Source organism: Schistocerca nitens, chromosome 6 (genome assembly GCF_023898315.1).
Source record: "Schistocerca nitens isolate TAMUIC-IGC-003100 chromosome 6, iqSchNite1.1, whole genome shotgun sequence".
Classification (NCBI taxonomy): domain Eukaryota; kingdom Metazoa; phylum Arthropoda; class Insecta; order Orthoptera; family Acrididae; genus Schistocerca; species Schistocerca nitens.
In genome coordinates this window covers 413653260-413675976 of record NC_064619.1, presented here as the reverse complement: position 1 = coordinate 413675976, position 22717 = coordinate 413653260, and the positions used below count along the sequence as shown (strand labels likewise).

Below are 22717 nucleotides of genomic sequence, written 5' to 3'. Positions count from 1 at the left end.
CAAAGAACGAAACTCCTCTACCTGAAGGGGGAAACCAGATGGCGCTATGGTTGGCCCGCTAGATGGCGCTGCCATAGGTCAAACGGATATCAACTGCGATTTTAATACAGGAACCCCCATTTTTTATTACATATTCGTGTAGTACGTAAATAAATATAAATGTTTTAGTTGTACCACTTTTTTCGCTTTCTGATAGATGGCGCTGTAATAGTCACAAACGTATAAGTACGTGGTATCACGTAACATTTCGCCAGTGTGGACTGTATTTGATTCGTGATACATTACCCGTGTTGAAATGGACCGTTTACCAATTGCGGAAAAGGTCGGTATCGTGTTGTTGTATGGCTATTGTGATAAAAATGCCCAACGGGCGTATGCTATGTATCCTGCTCGGTAGGACGACATCATCCAAATGTCTGGACCGTTCCCCGGATAGTGACGTTATTGAAGGAAACAGGAAGTGTTCAGCCACATGTGAAACGTCAACCACGACCTGCAACAAATGATGATGCCAAAGTAGGTGTTTTAGCTGCTGTCGCGGCTAATCTGTACATCAGTAGCAGACAAATTGCGCGAGAATCGGGAATCTAAAAAACGTCGGTGTTGAGAATGCTACATCAACATTAATTGCATCCGTACCATATTTCTGTGCACCAGGAATTGCATGGCGACGACTTTCAACGTCGTGTACAGTTCTGCCAATGGGTACATGAGACATTACGGGACGATGACAGATTTTTTGCACGCGTTCTGTTTAGCGACGAAGGGTCATTCACCAACAGCGGTAACGCAAACCGGCATAATAACCACTATTGGGCAACGGAAAATCCACGATGGCTGCCACAGATGGAACATCAGCGACCTTGGTGGGTTAATGTATGGTGCGGCATTATGGGAAGAAGGATAATTGGCCCCTATTTTATCGATGGCAATCTAAATGGTGCAATGTATGCTGATTTCCTACGTAATGTTCTACCGATGTTACTACAAGATGTTTCACTGCATGGCAGAATGTCGAAGTACTTCCAACGTGATGGATGTCCGGCACATAGCTCGCGCGCGGTTGAAGCGGTATTGAATAGCATATTTCATGACAGGTGGATTGGTCGTCGAAGCACCATACCATGGCCCGCACGTTCACTGGATCTGACGTCCCGAGATTTCTTTCTGTGGGAAAAGTTGAAGGATATTTACTATCGTGATCCACCGACAACGCCTGACAACATGCGTCAGCGCATTGTCCATGCATGTGCGAACATTACGGAAGGCGAACTACTCGCTTTTGAGAGGAATGTCGTTACACCTATTGCCAAATGCATTGTGGTTGACGGACATCATTTTGAGCATTAATTGCATTAATGCGGTATTTACAGGTAATCACACTGTAACAGCATACGTTCTGAGAAATGATAAATTCACAAAGGAGCATGTATCACATTGGAACAACCGAAATAAAATGTTCAAACGTACCTACGGTCTGTATTTTAATTTAAAAGCCCTACCTGTTACCAACTGTTCGTCTAAAATTGTGAGCCATATGTTTGTGACTATTACAAAAAATGGTTCAAATGGCTCTGAGCACTATGGGACTTAACATCTATGGTCATCAGTCCCCTAGAACTTAGAACTACTTAAACCTAACTAACCTAAGGACAGCACACAACACCCAGTAACCTGTGACTATTACAGTGCCATCTATCTCAAAGAAAAAAAGTGGTCCAACTAAAACATTCATATTTCTCTACGTACTACACGAATATGTAATAAAAAATGGGGGTTCCTATTTTAAAAAACGCAGCTGATACCCGTTAGACCTATGACAGCGCCATCTAGTGGGCCAACCATAGCGCCACCTGGTTTGCCCCATCAAGCTAGACAAGTTTCGTTCTTTGTAGTTTTTTCTTTTGACGCTAATTTCGTGAGATATTTGGCCCGGTCACGATCAATGGACCACCATGTGTATACTAAGAAAGACGTCAAATAATATTTAAAATGCAGTAAGCAGCGCGTTTTTTCTTTATCCTTTGTACAGAAAACAATTTTTCTCGTTAATTAGGACTGATTTTTTCGCTGTTGAAACATTGTCATGGAAAATGCTTGTCTATTCACGTTCTTTTTTTTTACGCTAGTGTGGGTCTTTCCTTTGTCTAGGTACCTGCATGCTCTTGTGCAACCCTTGCAATATGGCACGCAAAACAAACCAAACAATAAAGTAAAGATTAAGAACACACAAAAGCACAAAATTCATTACTGTAACAGAAGTCAGCACGGAGGGAATAGGTTAGCTTATAACAGGCGATGCCACGGTTGCCTGCTTCTACGCATGTGCAGTCTGTGATGTACCCCACACTCGGCACTGTCAATTGATAATTGACGTCACTGCCCCACCCGCGGGGTTGGTTGGCAGCTGGTCTACACACAAACACATGACTTGCACACACAACCGGTAACTTTAATTTGATCAGTGTGTCCCTCGTGTAAATCACGGGCTTAGGTCATTGTTGCGCAGCACGAAAATCACTACAGATATCTTCCCTTAGCGGAAATATACTCTAAGACGGCCTACAATTACGAGACGCAGCGTAAAACCGAGTGGTAAAACAGAAGGAGTCAATAACGACTAAGGTTTACACGTGAAGCACTTACTGGAGAGCACGGCGGGAGCTGGCGGTAGGCGCAAGGCCGGAATCCTCGCTGCGGCATAGCAGGGCTGCAGGCAGGTCAGCGTCTGACTGAACGGATATGTTTGTGTGCGCCGGCTGCCGGCTGCCGGCTTCTGGAGAGTTCGGGCAGGTACACGCGCTTTGGGGGTACGGGACTGTCCTGTCCCACAGGAGGGCCATTAAGCCGGCCGGGCGCGCTTTTGTCCGCCGCATGCCACAGGGGCCGAGGGAACCTTTCGCATCAGCTGGATACCACCCCCAGTCTCTAATACTGTACTTTCGCACGCGGTGTGTTTGAAGCATGGAGGTAAAAATAGAGGAGTAGTCATGACGTCACAAACTTGAAGCCAACCCAAGTGAAGATCCGCCATGTTAGCTACCCCAAAACATTCGCTTCCGGTGGTTTGATTCTGTGTAGTTGTGATGTGTTTTGATAAAAAAAATAAGCCGGCTTGCGTCGCTTACGGGTGTACTAATCGTTCTCGTTGGTTGGTTGGTTGGTTGGTTTTGGGGAAGGAGACCAGACAGCGTGGTCATCGGTCTCATCGGATTAGGGAAGGATGGGGAAGGAAGTCGGCCGTGCCCTTTCAGAGGAACCATCCCGGCATTTGCCTGGAGTGATTTAGGGAAATCACGGAAAACCTAAATCAGGATGGCCGGACGCGGGATTGAACCGTCGTCCTCCCGAATGCGAGTCCAGTGTCTAACCACTGCGCCACCTCGCTCGGTGTTCTCGTTGTAGTCTAAAGTTTAAACAAATCACATTTCATTCGTAAGTCGACTTATTTAAGCGCTATTTCCTTATATACTTGAAATTCTGATGCACTGTAAAGTTTTACAGTATGATTTTATTTCTGTGATTTGACTTCAGATTCCCTATCAATCCTACACGAAGAGCTATCTGGAGGTGAGCAGTACACTTGGTTTTCAGTGTTTGGTTATTCCCAAGTAACTGAAAAGTTCTGGCAAGAAATATCCTGGAAATGGGGACTAATGTTTTAAAATGAGATAATTTTATATAAAAGTAATGTAACTACATGTAGTTAGTTAAATCTTCAGTAAAATGTGTGGAACACCTGTTACAGTGGTTAAATTATAAGTACTTAAAGGGTTACATATTTAAATGATGACTAACTGACAACCTCAGCTGCTGACAGGTGTTGTTGTTATACCTCGATGTGGACAGCTGAAAATGTGTGCCCCGACCGGGACTCGAACCCGGGATCTCCTGCTTACATGGCAGACGCTCTATCCATCTGAGCCACCGAGGACACAGATGAATAGCGCGACTGCAGGGACTTATCCCTTGCACGCTCCCCGTGAGACTCACATTCCCAACTGTCCACAATTCTACATATGTATTGTACCTTATAGACATTTGCCCATCCACTCATTACTCGCGCACGCGTTGGCGATTCCCGTAAGAGTTTGGGCAACCTGTGCGCATTCGCACAGACAAAGGTCAATGGCTGGGTAGCCTTTAACTATATATACAAAGACAGTAACTTGTTCTCGAAAGAACAGTTATTGTTGATGACCGTGCAGCTTTTCCCTGAAATAAATGATGACTAACTGACAACCTCAGCTGCTGACAGGTGTTGTTGTTATACCTCGATGTGGACAGCTGAAAATGTGTGCCCCGACCGGGACTCGAACCCGGGATCTCCTGCTTACATGGCAGACGCTCTATCCATCTGAGCCACCGAGGACACAGATGAATAGCGCGACTGCAGGGACTTATCCCTTGCACGCTCCCCGTGAGACTCACATTCCCAACTGTCCACAATTCTACATATGTATTGTACCTTATAGACATTTGCCCATCCACTCATTACTCGCGCACGCGTTGGCGATTCCCGTAAGAGTTTGGGCAACCTGTGCGCATTCGCACAGACAAAGGTCAATGGCTGGGTAGCCTTTAACTATATATACAAAGACAGTAACTTGTTCTCGAAAGAACAGTTATTGTTGATGACCGTGCAGCTTTTCCCTGAAATAAATGATGACTAACTGACAACCTCAGCTGCTGACAGGTGTTGTTCTTATACCTCGATGTGGACAGCTGAAAATGTGTGCCCCGACCGGGACTCGAACCCGGGATCTCCTGCTTACATGGCAGACGCTCTATCCATCTGAGCCACCGAGGACACAGATGAATAGCGCGACTGCAGGGACTTATCCCTTGCACGCTCCCCGTGAGACTCACATTCCCAACTGTCCACAATTCTACATATGTATTGTACCTTATAGACATTTGCCCATCCACTCATTACTCGCGCACGCGTTGGCGATTCCCGTAAGAGTTGTCAGTTAGTCATCATTTATTTCAGGGAAAAGCTGCACGGTCATCAACAATAACTGTTCTTTCGAGAACAAGTTACTGTCTTTGTATATATAGTTTAAGGGTACCCAGCCATTGACCTTTGTCTGTGCGAATGCGCACAGGTTGCCCAAACTCTTACGGGAATCGCCAACGCGTGCGCGAGTAATGAGTGGATGGGCAAATGTCTATAAGGTACAATACATATGTAGAATTGTGGACAGTTGGGAATGTGAGTCTCACGGGGAGCGTGCAAGGGATAAGTCCCTGCAGTCGCGCTATTCATCTGTGTCCTCGGTGGCTCAGATGGATAGAGCGTCTGCCATGTAAGCAGGAGATCCCGGGTTCGAGTCCCGGTCGGGGCACACATTTTCAGCTGTCCACATCGAGGTATAAGAACAACACCTGTCAGCAGCTGAGGTTGTCAGTTAGTCATCATTTATTTCAGGGAAAAGCTGCACGGTCATCAACAATAACTGTTCTTTCGAGAACAAGTTACTGTCTTTGTATATATAGTTAAAGGCTACCCAGCCATTGACCTTTGTCTGTGCGAATGCGCACAGGTTGCCCAAACTCTTACGGGAATCGCCAACGCGTGCGCGAGTAATGAGTGGATGGGCAAATGTCTATAAGGTACAATACATATGTAGAATTGTGGACAGTTGGGAATGTGAGTCTCACGGGGAGCGTGCAAGGGATAAGTACCTGCAGTCGCGCTATTCATCTGTGTCCTCGGTGGCTCAGATGGATAGAGCGTCTGCCATGTAAGCAGGAGATCCCGGGTTCGAGTCCCGGTCGGGGCACACATTTTCAGCTGTCCACATCGAGGTATAACAACAACACCTGTCAGCAGCTGAGGTTGTCAGTTAGTCATCATTTATTTCAGGGAAAAGCTGCACGGTCATCAACAATAACTGTTTTTTCGAGAACAAGTTACTGTCTTTGTATATATGGTTACATATTTGTTAAAGCAAAGTTCCCTATCTGGGATAAGTCCAGGCTATTTAGACCATTACATTAATCACTGTGTTGTCCTGTTACCCTGTAAATTACTGTTATTTGCCACACTGAATGTCACTTGGTAGGTGCAATTTATGAACAAAGCAGATGTGTAAACTACAATGGGCCTGACAATCTTAAATTCCGTTCTTTTCCTTCGTAATTTAACGAATCTTTCACTTTGTTGACATGACAGCTGTCTTGTTCATATCATCCGTCCATACATCTATGAGGCACCAAAGGAAATAAGGTAAGTTTCTTGCAAACTTGAACATTTAAAATTTGCATTTTACTTGAAAATGCAACGAATACAAATCGGTGCCTCTAAACTATCAATCATTCCTTGTGGAGTTCTGCTTTATCAATTATCGACACAAACACAATGAAAGTGAATAGAAATGGATTAAGAAAGCACGCTTTTCATAGCACATACTTATCATCTCGGTTATTCGAAATGTGTAAACGGTACTGAGGCCAGAAGCGTCATATTTTCGTGTCGTATTACTGTATCGAGTACGCATTTAAGACCAGAAAAACATTAGAAGTTGCGTTCCTTATGCTGTGTTGTTCACTAAAACAGTGTAACATTTACTACATAAAATAAATATCGCGTGTACAAGACAGAAATAACGAACAAGAAGCAATTGCAAACACTCGGTCCGCAGCTCGTGGTCGTGCGGTAGCGTTCTCGTTTCCCACGCCCGGGTTCCCGTGTTCGATTCCCGGCGGGCTCAGGGATTTTCTCTGCCTCGTGATGACTGGGTGTTGTGTGCTGCCCTTAGGTTAGTTAGGTTTAAGTAGTTCTAAGTTTTAGGGGACTGATGACCATAGATGTTAGGTCCCATAGTGCTGAGAGTCATTTGAACCATTTTTGTAAACACTCGTCTGCTAATGTTTTGGGGGATCCAAGATGGTGGCAGGCCCCGCCCACTGGCTGCAAAACAACTTACAGCGTAAGTCTGTAGCGCCATCGCCCGTTATTCTACCTCCATGGTTTGAAGACTTCAACGTCTCCTCGACATGTTAGTCACCGCAGGTGGAGTATTGGCTGGCAGTGAAAATGAAGGCATTCCTTACGGTTCAGCACCGCCGCTTAGTAATCGAGACACTAGCTAACGGATTGCTGGACCACATTTGTGCCTGGATTGAGAGATTGCTGGCTAGTAGAACTCAACAAGTCATTCTTAACGGGACGAAATCGACAGGTGTAAATTAGTGCTGTGCTTGAGCACGACTCGAACTGTTCAAGCAGTTGACGTCACAGTTCGAGAAACCTCGTGCTTTGCTCGAGTTTTCGATTGTCGAACGATCTAGCGACTTCTATTCGTACAACATGGTGTTATTAATACACTATGGATTTTAATCATAAAATAACGGTGAAACACGAACTGCAGTATCATATGTAAAAACAGCCGCTAGGAATCTATCATGATTTAATCTAATTATCGAGCTTTCAAGCTTCAGTTCGTCTACATCTACATCTGCTATTCACAATAAAGTGCCTGGCAGAGGCTTCAATGAACCACCTTCAAGCTGTCTCTCTACCGTTCCACTCTCTTTGGCACGCGGGAAAAACGAGTACTTAGATTTTTCTGTGCGAGCCCTGATTTCTCTTAATTTATCGTGATGACCATTTCCCCCTATGGAGGTGGGTGCCAACAGAATGTTTTCGCAATCGGAGAAGAAAACTGTTGATTGAAATTTCATGAGAGGATCCCGTCGCAACGAAAAACGCCTTGTTTTAATGATTGCCACTCCAATTCACGTATCATGTCTGTGTCACTATCTCCCCTATTTCGCGATAATACAAAACGAGCTGCCTTTCTTTGTACTTTTTCGATGTCATCCGTCAGTCCCACCTGATGCGGCTCCCGCACCGCACAGCAATACTCCAGAATAAGGCGGTCAAGCGTGTTGTAAGCAATCTCTTTAGTAGACCTGTCGCACCTTCTAAGTGTTCTGACAATGAATCGCAGTCTTTGGTTTGCTCTACTCACAATATTACCTATGTGATCGTTCCAAGCCGGCCGGAGTGGCCGAGCGGTTTTAGGCGCTTCAGTCTGGAACCGCGCGACCGCTACGACCGCAGGTTCGAAACCTGCCTCGGGCATGGATGTGTGTGACGTCCTTAGGTTAGTTAGGTTTAAGTAGTTCTAAGTTCTAGGGGACTGATGACCTCAGAAGTTGTTCCATAGTGCTCAGAGCCATTTGAACCATTTTTGATCGTTCCAATTTAGGTTATTTGTAATTGTAATCCCTAAGTATTTAGTTTGATTTACAGCCTTCAGATTTGTATGACTTATCGCGTAATCGAAATTTAGCTGATTTCTTTTAGTAGTCATGTGAATAATTTAACACTTTTCCTTATTCGGGGTCAATTGCCACTTTCCACACCATACAGACATCTTGTCTAAATCATTTTGCAAGTCGTTTTGATATCTGATGACTTTACAAGACAGTAAATGACAGCATCATCTGCAAACAATCTACTCTTAAGACAGCTTCTCAGATTGTCTCCTATGTCGTTAATATAGCTCAGGAACAATAGAGGGCCTATAACACTTTCTTGGGGAACGCCGGATATTGCTTCTGTTTTACTCGATGACTTTCCTTCTATTACTACGAATTGTGAACTTTCTGACAGGAAATCACGAATCCAGTCGTCCTGCGATTTAGTGACGCTTGTTGGTACTTTTTCTACAACGTGTCTGACCACAGTTATTTATTCTCGCGATCATAATTACAATCACTTTAATATGATTTATTTCCTTTATTAGTCGTTCAGTTCCCAATAGATTTTCTTTCATGTTTCATCTTAATGTTATCATCTTGTTTTAAAGCTGATTAACTTATTTACATGTTATACTAATATATGAACAGCGAAATGATCATTTGTACCTCATTTAGTAAATTATTATTGTTTCTAACAATCAAATAAACATTGTATAGGCTTCAGAGTAGAGTAATATTTTCGAAGGATAGTACTTTCCTACTTGATTCTTAGCTTTACATAATAAAATCACCATAAATATTTATCCAGGGCGTGTCTCCCAAGAGTCGTCAGGAGTATTTTCTCTGGTGTTTCAGCAGCTGTCTGCAATTTCGTTCGCGCATTGCGTAGGTGGAATCAGCCCAAACAAATAGTGCTCTTCACATCTTTCTCACGAAGCCTTCTATCGACGGAAAGCGTCGGTTTATGTCCTGTTACAAAGGAAATGATTTTTAATTCGGAATTTTACGTGCCCATTCGATAGAGCGGTCCCAGATTAGTCTAGTGCGATATTCGCTTTATTGACACGTAATGAGGAAGACGATAAAACACTAAAAATAAAAAGCAATCCAACAGCGAGTCAGTAGCGCTGCGTGTTCGGCGGTACGAGTCAGCGCGAGCCAGAGCAGTGCCTTCGACACTACGGTACCGGTTGTTCTTCGAGTTTTACTCTCATTTTCAGCACTAATCAATAAACTAAATATTGGAGTAGAGTAATCTGGAGCCGCTCTATCGAACGGACACAGAAAATTCCGCTCTAAAGATAATTTCGTTTGTAACGGGAAGCAAATCGACGCTCTCCATCGACAATGGGCTTCGCATGAAAGACGTAAAGAGCACTGTTTGTTTGAGCTGATTCCAACTAAACAACGCAAAAACGAAATTGCAAATACGTGCTGAAACATCAGAGCAAAACGCCTGGCGACTCTTAGAGAAAGACCCTATATGTGGTATCCATAACTATTGTACCACAACTGTTACTGTAAATTAGATCAAACTCAACAGGAGGTTCTGTGGTTAATATGTTCAGCTTTATTTCACGGAACATCATTGTGACAGTGTTTTAGTTCCTTGCTGTCGCCTGCTGTTGCACCGCGTGAGTCAAATGCTACGTGATTGTTCGAGCAGCACTCGATACTGTATCGAGTTCTAAGGTATCTCAGGAAATCTCGAGCTCGTTCGAACGAGAGTATCGTTTGCCCAGCCCAACCTTTGAGAGGACCCGAAAAGAATTACTATTTGCAGCATACAGGGAGAACACGAACACCACCGAAAAAATTTCGATCGTTCTTCGAGAAGAATTTTGGTCTAGGGCGATCCGTGGTCAACAGTGGCTCATTACAGAGTAATTGCAGTTCGTCTGATGTTTTGCCTTCACTTATCATTGTATCTGTATTGCACTGAAAATTATGTGCACAAGAGTACAGAAGTGCGATGGTATTGGCTGTGTGACTCGTCTGAAAACAAACCTGTTCAATTCAGTTAGGGTTGCAGGAAAAATGTGAGGAAATCGGAAAGAGAATCGTCGTCAGAAGGACTGATTCAGCATGTAGTCAAAACAACCTTCGGTGCAATTAAAAACAAAGGTGTCAACGTTAAGAGTACGAAACGAATTCCTCTGTTAAAGTCAGAGGAGAAGGTGGATACGTGGGAAGAGTACATTGAAGGACACTACGAGGAGGTGTCTGCAGTCTTAGCAGGACAACTGGGAGTCGATTTGGGCGATATAGGGAATTCAATATTAGGGACGGAGCTTGACACAACTTTGGAAGAGGTGCGCCCAAATAAGATCGAAGGGATAGATAACATTCCTTCCGAACTCATAAAAACATTGGAGTTAGTGACAACCGAACAATCAAGTTGGTGTGTAGAATCTAGGAGACTGGGGATATACCATCGCACTTTCGTAAGATATCCACACGATCCCGAAGATAGGAAGGGCAGATATATGCGAGGATAATCGCACAATCGTTTAAAACTTCAAAATCCACAAAGAATGGAAAAGAAAATGAAAGATGCTGTCGCTTTGGCTTCAGGGACCAAAGAGGCAGTTCAGTCGTTGCACTTGATAATGGAAACAAAACTTAGGAAAAATAAGGAATTTGGCGATTTGTCTCAGTATAAATACGCAACCAGTCACTTTTTTTGGATTTTAGATACGATTTACTGTACCATTAACTAGTTTTCGAGGCACTGCAGGCTCATCATCAGATGGAGGTGTTACAGTAACGTGATATTGTGGACCGAGTGTAGCTAAACGCTGTAGTGCTGGTGCTCGAGAAATGAACGAAGTTTAGTAATCGCTAACGAAACGTTTATGAAAGAGAAATGTTACGTTTTCAGCACTTACAGTGTACTGAATCATAGTACCCATTGCAGATCGTTTCCCATAATTAACATTGTCAGATGTACATACAAATATGAACAGTATTTAGCTGCACTTGGTTTCACATATTTTCACAGAATGTAAACACTGGATGTGAATACAAAGAATATGTATGCAACAGATATCACAATTTGTTACATCATCATCTTTGGCCTGAGATACAATGTGCTACATAATAAATATTTAGAAGTACAGATAATAATATTTAAGAGACTCTGACGGTGTGTTCTTAAATTAGCAATGTACATGTAATGTAGATTAATAAGGTACACGACAGCTAAATACACAGAGTGAGATGTTTACTATGTAACTGAAGATTCAAATGGTTCAAATGGCTCTGAGCACTATGGGACTTAACATTTGCGGTCATCAGTCCCCTAGACTTAGAACTACTCAAACCTAACTAACGACATCATATACATCCATGCCCGAGGCAGGATTCGAACCTGCGACCGTAGCGGTCTCACGGTTCCGGACTGAAGCGCCTAGAACCGCTCGGCCACACCGGCTGGCTGTAACTGAAGAGTGAATGAGTCACAGCATGCTATATTTGTTACATGACTAAGATAATATAATTTACGCAGCAGGATGAACATTGCTTATCATTATCTTTTTTGTGTTTTGGTACGAGGATGTCTCGAGAATTCTGGAAGAAAAGAAGTTTCAGAGGATTTGACGACCTAAAAAGCGTTAGAGAATATAGAATGGTGCAAGGCGTTTGAAATTCTGAGAAGGGCAGGTATAAACTGTGGGGAAAGATGGGTAAAAAGGAGGGACAGCATTACACGACATGTGTTAAGTCATCAGGTTACTAGAGGGATATGGAGAGGGAAAAACTGTAGGGACAGACGGAGATTAGAATATCCGCAACAAATTATTGAGGGGACTGGCTGTTGGTGCCATTCTGAGTTGAAGAGGTTGGCACATGAGAGATAGTCACGATAGGCAGCACCAAACTAGTGAAAATAAAATACCCCCCTCCGCCCCCTTCCCTTGCCCAAAAAAAGAAGGCATCTATCAGGACCAAACTTTTAAAAGAAAAAGAAAACCAGCGCTTTCCATTGGTTTGTTTGTAGCTATATGGTCGCTGAGAGAAAAAAACGGCGAAATACATTCCCTACGATAATTTTCGGTAGGTAGCTATTTCAGAACATGCATTTATCTTGCCATTATAGAGACAAAACAGGCTTACAATGTCACAGACAGAAAGAGACTCAGTACCCTTTTTCTTCTCACCGTTGGACGAGTGAAGGAACCGCTTAACATTTAGTGTACTAAAGATCACTATCTACTCATTCCGTTGTCAGTTGTGACCTGTCACTGCTGCTTATAGCGTGCCCGAGCACAACTATGCACTTAAGTCACGCGGTCGACCTTGAAATTCCAAAGGCGTGAGTTCGGTGTTTCCCTTTCCATTTAACGAATGGGAGCTGAAGAGCTTACATCAGAACAGTAGTAATGTTTAAGGTTTTAGGGACGAGGATTGCGCTGGGCGCGGGAGAGCACAAGGCCGAGCAGGCGCCATGAATTATTCATCAGCCGAAAGCAGAGCCGCAGCACGCAGCTTTTCCTTCACGGAGGCGCGCAGTCGCTTCTTGGAAGCGTTTCTCCCCTTCCGGGTAGCTCCAAACGGGATGCTGCGCCAGCGGCCGCGTCACCGCACAGCTCCAAACAGCGCCTGGTGTTGCCCTGTACTCGCCTCCCAGCGTCGTGAAGCCCAGTTCTCGCGACCAAGCACCGATGGTTTTGGAATCTTCAACCAGCTTTTATAGCCACAACATCTTACAACCTCTCTTAGATTTATCGCTCTGCTGAGCAAGAGCGGAAACAAAACTTAGCAACGTGAGCATGCAGCTGGGTAAATCATAACTTGGTTTACAGTGCATGTGTCGGACCCACCTAATGTGCACTACAGTAAAAAAAAAATCGGCTTTGAGACAGATACTAGCTCTTAATTAGCCAGCGCAGCCTATTATTGTTATTACAATATTAATAATAATTGTTGTGATTGGAATTACAGGACTGAGTCTAAGAAAACTCATTAGTTAAGACTGCAGGGTTTAGTTCCAGAATTTTAAGTACTGGCAGCGCCTTTGGTGAATAGACGCCGATCAAAATGCCGCTTGCTCCAAGCCAGAGTGTAGAGCGTAGTTCCGTTGCTATGTTAGTGATAGCGGTGAGAGAGAGAAGACACGATGCTAAATCACAGTACCGTTGCACAGCAAATTCGTTTTAAATTAACTGAACATCTTCATATCCTCACCCCATGAGACATTGCAGGTGAAACTTCTTTATTTAAATGAGTGTGACTGTACATAAATTGTTGAATGACTGAGAACATGAAACTTCAACGTCATTTGATTCTGAAACAGCTGAGTAAAACTGAACGTACTGAGCCTACTTTCTCTTTACTTTTTCTTATCATGTCAACACTGACTCACAATATTTTAGCGCAACGGAATCTGACTCCTCAAAAAAAATTACATCCTGAGTTCAAATAATGAATTCAAAAGAATGGCCCTGACTAAAAACAAACCTTAACAATAACCTATACATTTCATTAAGCACTTACCTCACAAAATTCTTCATTACGCGAACTACTGAAATACTGTGAGCGTCAATACTGAGAGCTAAATGAAAGATTCTATCTGCTAAAGCCACAAACTACTAATAGGCATGTGGTTAGCAAAGGAAAGATTTTGTTGCAAACCAAATAACGTATTTTTTACCTTAATAATGTGACATACAGTTCAAACGCGAATATAAATCGTCATTGACACCCAGTACAAAGATATATAATCATGAATAATTTTCAATCTCCAAGTCGGATACTTCCAGATCGTTAGCCTACGCTAACACTTCAGACGCCTACCCTGCATCAATGCTAACTTCTCACATTTAACATCCATCACTGCTGGCTGTTCACCTCCAACTACCCAACAGTACTCCCATCACAGCTGGCGACTAACTCCCAACTGCCCAACACTACAGGCCATTAATTTCCAACAATGAGTCCAACCAGCCAGAGTCTCTTACAAAGAAAGCGCAGTCAGATCCAATGCAAAGCGCTACACAGTGCCACAAAGCTGCCAACACAGAATCAGCCCACTTACACAGGAAGACTGAAGATTTAACCCCTACAGTGACACACGACTAGGGAATATGTCACTACCTATTCTCCAATTGCCGGGCAAGTACTAATAATTACAGTTTCTTCCAGCATATCATTCTACCTCTTTACCTACTGATGAAACGTAACATTATTGATGTGCAGCCGGCCGGGGTGGCCGAGCGGTTCTAGGCGCTACAGTCTGGAACCGCGCGACCGCTACGGTCGCAGGTTCGAATCCTGCCTCGGGCATGGATGTGTCTGATGTCCTTAGGTTAGTTAGGTTTAAGTAGTTCTAAGTTCTAGGGGACTGATGACCTCAGAAGTTACGTCCCATAGCGCTCAGAGCCATTTGAACCATTATTGATGTACGCCATCGACTGCAACTATGGGCGTCTCTACAATCTTTAGGAAAATTTAACATAAATGACCAGTACAGAAAAAGAGACATATTTTGCAGCGCTGGAGATAGTTTGCTGTAGGCACGATTGTAAATTTTTAAGCAACTTAAAAACTTCCAACAGAACGATACTGTCAGTGTCTCGCGGGCGGACACAAACTTCGCAATTCAGAAAAGTCGAGAAAGTATACACTGATGAGCCAAAACGTTATGACTACCTGTTTAATAGCATATTGTTCCACTTTTCACAGTGCGTCAGAGATTCCGCTTAGCATGGATTCTACAAGTCCTTGACAGGATTCAAGAAGTATGTAGCACCAGATGTGTACGCACAGATCAAACAATTACCGCAAATGACGGGATGGTGGTTTATGGGCACGCAGCTGGCGACCGCTATGTTCCAGTGGTTACAGACCAGTCACATTTTCTGGCCAATACATCACTTTGAATTCACTATAATGTCCCTCAAATCACTGCAGCACCATTCTGACCTTGCAACACGTCCTCAAGCATGAAGAGATGCAGGTGGTCCACAATAATGTTCAATGGTGTAATGATGCCTTCGATTATCTCCACAGATCTCGTGGAAGCCCAACTCAATGTACACCATAGCATGGTTTTGCCCTCACCGTCCTGCATCTGTGGCCAGTTGCACGTTTCATGCAGCCATTCACCTGGATAACGACGTGTAAGGACCCAACCGTCGACCTGGTGTAACAAGAAATGCGATTCATTCAACAGGCGACTCGTTTTATTGATTCACTGTAAAAACGCAGTGGTGCTATGCCCACTGTAATTGTAACTGACGATATCGTTGGGGCAACAAAGGAACACGTAGGGGTCGTACGATATAGAGCTCCTTATTCAACAATGGCCTCTGAACGATGTGCTCCGAAACAGTTGTGCCCGCAGCATCATTGCACTCTGCTGTCAGATCTGCCAAAGATTGCTTTACCTTTTGTGATGAGACGTAATCGCCCAATACCATACGGCTTACTCATCATTTCACCATCCTTCAACCACTTTCCATAGGTGCTCACGAGAATAGTACGCCAACAGGCGACCAACTTCGCCGTTTCAGAGATTCTCATTTCCAGCCGCAGTGACACAACAATGTGCCTTTTATCAAAACTACACTACTGGCCATTAAAATTGCTACACCAAGAAGAAATGCAGATGATAAACTGGTATTCATTGAACAAATATATTATACTAGAACTGACATGTGACTACATTTTCACGCAATTTGGGTGCATAGATCCTGAGAAATCAGTACCCAGAACAGCCACCTCTGGCTGTAATAACGGCCTTGATACGAGGTGTGGCTAGAAAAAAACCGGACTAGTACTGGTGAAACAATAAAACGAATGCAATAAGGCTGAAAGTCACGTGGCCTGTCACGTGACTCTCGCTCCACCTACTGCTCGAGTTTCATCTGCCTCCTGCACTCAGTCTGCCCGTGGCGTCTGTTTTAAGTAGTTGACGTTTTGTCTGTGCGTCGGAAAATGTTGAGTGTACAGAAAGAACAGCGTGTTAACATCAAATTTTGTTTCAAACTAGGAAAATCTGCAAGTGAAACGTTTGTAATGTTACAACAAGTGTACGGCGATGATTGTTTATCGCGAACACAAGTGTTTGAGTGGTTTAAACGATTTAAAGATGGCCGCGAAGACACCAGTGATGACACTCGTACTGGCAGACCATTGTCAGCAAAAAGTGATGCAAACATGAAAAAATTGGTAAACTTGTTCGACACTTTCCTTGTCAACTCCTGTTAACTCAGACACTGCTCTGATTGTTAAACGGCGATCTTGTCGAACAAGTTTACCGATTTTTTCAATGTTTGCATCAGTTTTTGCTGACAATGGTCTGCCAGTGCGACTGTCATCACTGGTGTCTTCGCGGCCATCTTTAAATCGTTTAAACCACTCAAACACTTGTGTTCGCGATAAACAATCATCGCCGTACACTTGTTGTAACATTACAAACGTTTCACTTGCAGATTTTCCTAGTTTGAAACAAAATTTGATGTTAACACGCTGTTCTTTCTGTACACTCAACATTTTCCGACGCACAGACAAAACGTCAACTACTTAAAACAGACGCCACGGGCAGACTGAGTGCAGGAGGCAGATGAAACTCGATCAGTAGGCGGAGCGAGAGTCACGTGACAGGCCACGCGACTTTCAGCCTTATTGCATTCGTTTTATTGTTTCACCAGTACTATACCCCCGCCGGCGAAACATTGCACTTGACAGTTCGCTTTTTGTCTAGTTAGGTTGGCTATACTGTAATAGCGATGTTGCAACAGCAGCCTCTATACACACAGCAGACGATACAGTTTCCCGTCCCGTCTCGTAAATGCAAGCGATTGAGCAATTACAGTGTATATAAAAACTCGTTTTTAGTTGTACTACAATGACAGGAAGTAAACCGTATAATAATGCATGTAAAAGCACAACGATGCGCACCCTTTCGATAACGGAGCAAAGACATACAAAAAACAAGCATCTGACGACTGGTACTTTAAAATCAATAATGTACGTAGTTTACAAAATAAATAATAACCGAGATTGCAATAAATAACCAATATCAGTAATTTTTCACTCACCAATTTACAGCGATAATGGCGCAATTCCATCCAGCTCGCCATCGTCACTGTTGTCCGACTCATCGCCAAAACCGTCTTCATCGTCGTCATCAGCAAGACAAATCATTAATTGTTCATGGCCACTGATAATGCCTTCTATTGTCTGTGCTGCTCGTATAAGCTTCTCGACGTGCTCTACTTTTTTTCTCCATGAGGCTGCATCCACAGTTACAAGAGCTTCACCCAACAGCTTTTCCACCTCTGTTATTGTAAATGACTTGTTGTTGTTCCTTACATACATTTTTACATCACTCCATATTAACTCAATAGGGTTGAAATGGCAGTGATATGGTGGCAGCCTTATTACAGTATGACCCTGCTCCTTGGCAATTTCGTCTACTACATATGTAGGTATCGTAGGCTTATTTTCTTTAACAAGAGAATATAACAGAACCTTTGTCATACTCATATCCGCTGCAATATTTCGAGCCTGTAACCACTGCACCATAACTTATTTCCGATCATTTGTGGTTGGGGCTTTGTGTATCACCGAATGATATGGAGCATTGTCCATTACAATTGTTGTAGAGACAGGAAATTGTTTTAAAAGGTTCCTGAACTACTCAACAAATCGTGTGTGATCCATATCTTCATGGTAGTCACCAGTCTTTTTTGGTCTAAAAACTAAAAGTGCGTCAGGAACAAAACCACTGGAGGAGCCTGCATGGACCACAATTAATCTAGCTCCTCTTCCCGTCGGCTGATGGCCGCTACTGCTGGGTGTGTTATCCGTCCAACATTTACTGATAGCTTCCCCGGCATTAACCCACGTTTCGTCTAGCCAAATTATGGAATGAATGTCTCTGCCCACAATTTTGTGCGAGAAAATGCTACGAGCAGTAACAATATGCGCCCTCTCTAACAGTACTTTGCGTCCGTCTAGCGTTTTGTAACGGAAACCCATATTTTAGCACAATTTTTAGTGATGTTTTACCACCCCTGAAGAGTTCACTTTCTTTTAAAGAGATTAATAACTTAGCTACAGTCGGATACTCTTTTCTGCTGTAGTAAGCATAAACATGCCTACGAATTGCATCAGTCTGGAAAGAATCTGAATCTGTGATAGGACTAGGCCGCTTTTTCTTCTTTCCCGGGGTTGATAAAAATGTATTATTTGATCCAGACAGCTCGGAATCATTACGGCTCACTTCAGTATCTTCCAAGTTTTGTAGTAATACTCCCTTACTTACTACGGTTCTTGCACTAATACCAAGAGTTTTCGACGTACGTTCCACCACTTTGTCGGCAGGAATTGATGGCTGTCCATGAATGCTTACGTAGTTTTTCTCCTGCTCGTAAAACTCACGAGTTCTGCGTAGCAACTCCAGTGCCTGGATGTTTAGCGGCACCCCTCGACGCAAAGGATTGTCACTAGGTGAACGAAGTCTTTTCGGTGGCATTTTCCAAGTATGTACACTCACAACGTAACAAAAGTCACAACGATATAGCACACAGTACAACGAAAACACGCGGTAAACAACATACAATTCACGTTGTATACACATTCACCAAACAAAGCCGGCAACGCGGGAACTTTGACGTCACAGCACGTGAGTAACAGCAGTGCTCACTGCGCTGTGATTGGCTGGCGCCCTACATTGAACGCCTAGCGCCTATCGTTCTTCACTTGTTACTCTGTTACGCTGCCAACTTCATACGCAAACGTCAAGTGCAATGTTTCAGCGGCCCGGGTATAGTCCGGTTTTTTTCTAGCCACACCTCGTACACCTGGATATTGAGTCAAACAGAGCTTGGATGGCGTGTACAGGTACAGCTGCCCATGCAGCTTCAACACGATACCACAGTTCATCAAGAGTAGTGACTGGCGTATTGTGACGAGCCAGTTGCTCGGCCACCACTAACCAGACGTTTTCAGTTGGTGAGAGATCTGGAGAATGTGCTGGCCAGGGTAGAGCGCTCGAACATTTTCTGTATCCAGAAAGGCCCGTACAGCACCTGCAACACACGGTCATGCATTATCCTGCTGAAATGTACGGTTTCGCAGGGATCGAATGAAGGGTCGTAACATCTGAAATGTAACGTCGGCCGGCCGGAGTGACAGAGCGGTTCTAGGCGCTACAGTCTGGAACCGCACGACCGCTACGGTCGCAGGTTCGAATCCTGCCTCGGGCATGGATGTGTGCGATGTCCTTAGGTTAGTTAGGTTTAAGTAGTTCTAAGTTCTAGGGGACTGATGACCTCAGAATTTAAGTCCCATAGTGCTCAGAGCCATTTTGAATGTAACGTCCACTGTTCAAAGTGCCGTCAATGCGAACAAGAGGTGACCGAGATGTGTAACCAATGGCACCCCATACCATCAACTCGGGTGATACGCCAGTATGGCGATGACGAATACACGCTTCCAATGTGCGTTCACCGCGATGTCGCCAAACACGGATGCGACCATCATGATGTTGTAAACAGAACCTGGATTCATCCCAAAAAATGACGTTTTGCCATTCGTGCAATCAGGTTCGTCATTGAGTACACCATCGCAGGCGCTCCTGTCTGTGATGCAGCGTCAAGGGTAACCGCAGCCATGGTCTCCGAGCTGATAGTCCATTCTGCTGCAAACGTCGTCGAACTGTTCGTGCAGATGGTTGTTGTCTTGCAAACGTCCCCATCAGTTGACTCAGGAATCGAGACGTGGCTGCACGATCCGTTACAGCCATGCGGATAAGATGCCTGTCATCTCGACTGCTAGTGATACGAGGCCGTTGGGATCCAGCACGGCGTTCCGTTTTACCCTCCTGAACCAACCGATTCCATATTCTGCTAACAGTCATTGGATCTCGACCAACGCGAGCAGCAATGTCGCGATACGATAACCCGCAATTGCGACGGGCTGCAATCCGACCTCTATCAAAGTCGGAAACGTGATGGTACGAATTTCTGCTCCTTACACGAGGCATCACAACAACGTTTCACCAGGTAACGCCGGTCAACTGTGTATGAGAAATCGGTTGGAAACCTTTCTGATGTCAGCACGTTGTAGGTGTCGCCACCGGCGCCAACCTTGAGTGAATGCTCTGAAAAGCTAATCATTTGCATATCACAGCATCTTATTCCTGTCGGTTAAATTTCGCGTCTGTAGCACGTCATCTTCGTGGTGTAGCAATTTCAATGGCCAGTAGTGTACTTGTATGAGTGGCCCTTATCTTCGTTACAGTGACTGCCCATTCGTCTGTCTTTCGCTTACATTTTTTTCCTTAGTGCGTCATGTGCCCGCAACGCCACCAGGAGGCATTCAACCTTGCCGTGGGCAGTGGTCGTAATGTTTTGGCTGAGCAGTGTACACTAATCTCTCTCCTACCCACATTCCTCAACTGGCCGTTCTGGTAGTAGAGCGCGTACATACAGTGTATTCCAGGAGGAATCGTCAGTATTCGAAAATACGGGAGGAATGATCATTTGAAGCAAAAGAAATCCAGTAAACGTGCGCTCTAAAATGCATACACCAAGAGCTATGAGCAGTTCTGCATCTTCGCTACTGTGAAACATATCTCTCCTACTGAGCAAGCGCTCACAGCCTTAAGGTACGCACTTTAGAGCCCATGTTCGCTAGAAAATTTTTACTTGTTTCGGTCTGCACTTCCTCCTCCCTGAATATGGACAGTAAAGAGCTTGTAGTAGAAGAGATGTGTTTCACAGTACCAAAGATGAAGAAGTGCTCATTGTTCTTAACGCATGCATTTTAGAGCCCTTGTTTACTAGTCCTGGGACACCCTATACACTCAGGGAGATGAATCCTCTGCGGTTTGGAGAATGACAGATGCGTGCGAGAGTTTCCATTCTCGTTTTAACACTCTGAATCGGCTCGCCATAACATTTATATTTTTGTGAATAACTTGAAAAAAGTAGATTGTCACATTCGGCTACATAGTGTCGGCTCTGGTCCTTACTAAAGACCTACAAGAAAATCAAAGAAAGACAAGCATTCACCCATAACAAATCTGTACGTGCAGATCTGCTATTAGTGTGGAGTTCGGATGCTTGCGGTAAGGGCGGTTTTGGACAATTTGCTGGGGTCGGGTACTGAGCAGGTAAAAATTGAGGAGTCCTTCTGAGCAACATTTCCTAGCAGGTAACCATTCGTTAAAATTGAGGTAATGAGTACTCAGTGACACATTTTGATGACTCACTGTGTAATTAATAGTACCTTATTCGACAACGCCGAATAAGGAATCCATTAGCCATCTTGCTCTTGGAGGTCCTTTTTTAATCGTTAACGATTTGTGGAGATTAATGATGTAGCAGAATCATTTTGTTTATGTTCCTCTGCTGCATGTTCCGCCCTACTGTTAGTGGAAATTCACTCTCGATAATTTGTGGAACATGTTACAGTGGCTCAAGAGAGACGAGAGTTTTCGTATTTTATTTCCGTATTTAAATCACTATCATAAATGGTGCAGAGTATAAGTAATCATAATAAACAGTTTGCTTTGTTAATACGAAATGAGTTAATTAATCGCCTGTGTCTACATTCTGTTAAAATCTCTTGAAATTCTGCAAGATGGTCCCTTCTCTGTCTTCTTTTTCAATTTTTTTTAAACTGCATCTTCTGTAAAACACAATGAATTTTCTTTTCTTATTCCTTCTTTATAGCCGGCCGCTGTGGCCGAGCGGTTCTAATCGCTTCAGTCCGGAACCGCACGGCTGCTACGGTCGCAGGTTCGAATGATGCCTCGGGCATGGATGTGTGTGATGTCCTTAGGTTAGTTAGGTTTACGAAGTTCTAAGTCTATGGGACTGATGACCTCAGATGTTAAGTCCCATAGTGCTTAGAGCCATTTGAACCATTATTTCCTTATACATTCAACGGGAAACGTAAGTGCGGTACATTGACCACTATTATTTTCGGATAAATTACCTGAAAATAATTACTCTTCGAACAAAGAACGTATTTATCCGACTACTTTGTAGACCTGCTGCCCAGCTCTAGAACTGATAAGACCTTTGCAATTCCATCTTTAAAATTAAAGCAGTTTTAGGTCAGCAATCACAACAAAATAAAAATTCACATATATAACTTTTAGACCTCAAACAGAAAACCAACCACATAACTAGTGTAATATTTTACAGAAATGATACGAGACCATCTACAGATGACACGTAGATGTTGAAGCATGTTTGAGTTTTGCAGAAGGCGGACTTTTTTTAAATTAATTCGGTAACGCGGGATGTATGTCAACAGGTACTTCCAATACCACAAGAAGGTTATAAAATTTGAGAGCGTTTTGTCGTTAATAACACACAGTCTTGACTTGAATAAAATAATCACCCTGAAGAACTAAGATCTGTGTAATTTACTATAGCATAATGTTCCATAAATTACAAGGATGCACTGGGCAAATCAGTCGATACACAGGGGAAGACGGCGTTCTCTTGAACAGAAAAGTGCAGTCAGCGCACGCGTGGCC

At 43.7% G+C, this 22717-nt stretch overlaps 1 protein-coding gene across 2 annotated transcripts in view; it reads right to left on the bottom strand.

The window, feature by feature from the left end:
• Positions 1-22717, bottom strand: part of LOC126263038 (E3 ubiquitin-protein ligase LNX-like) — a 632063-nt gene that overhangs the window by 93406 nt on the left and 515940 nt on the right. The window lies entirely within an intron of this gene.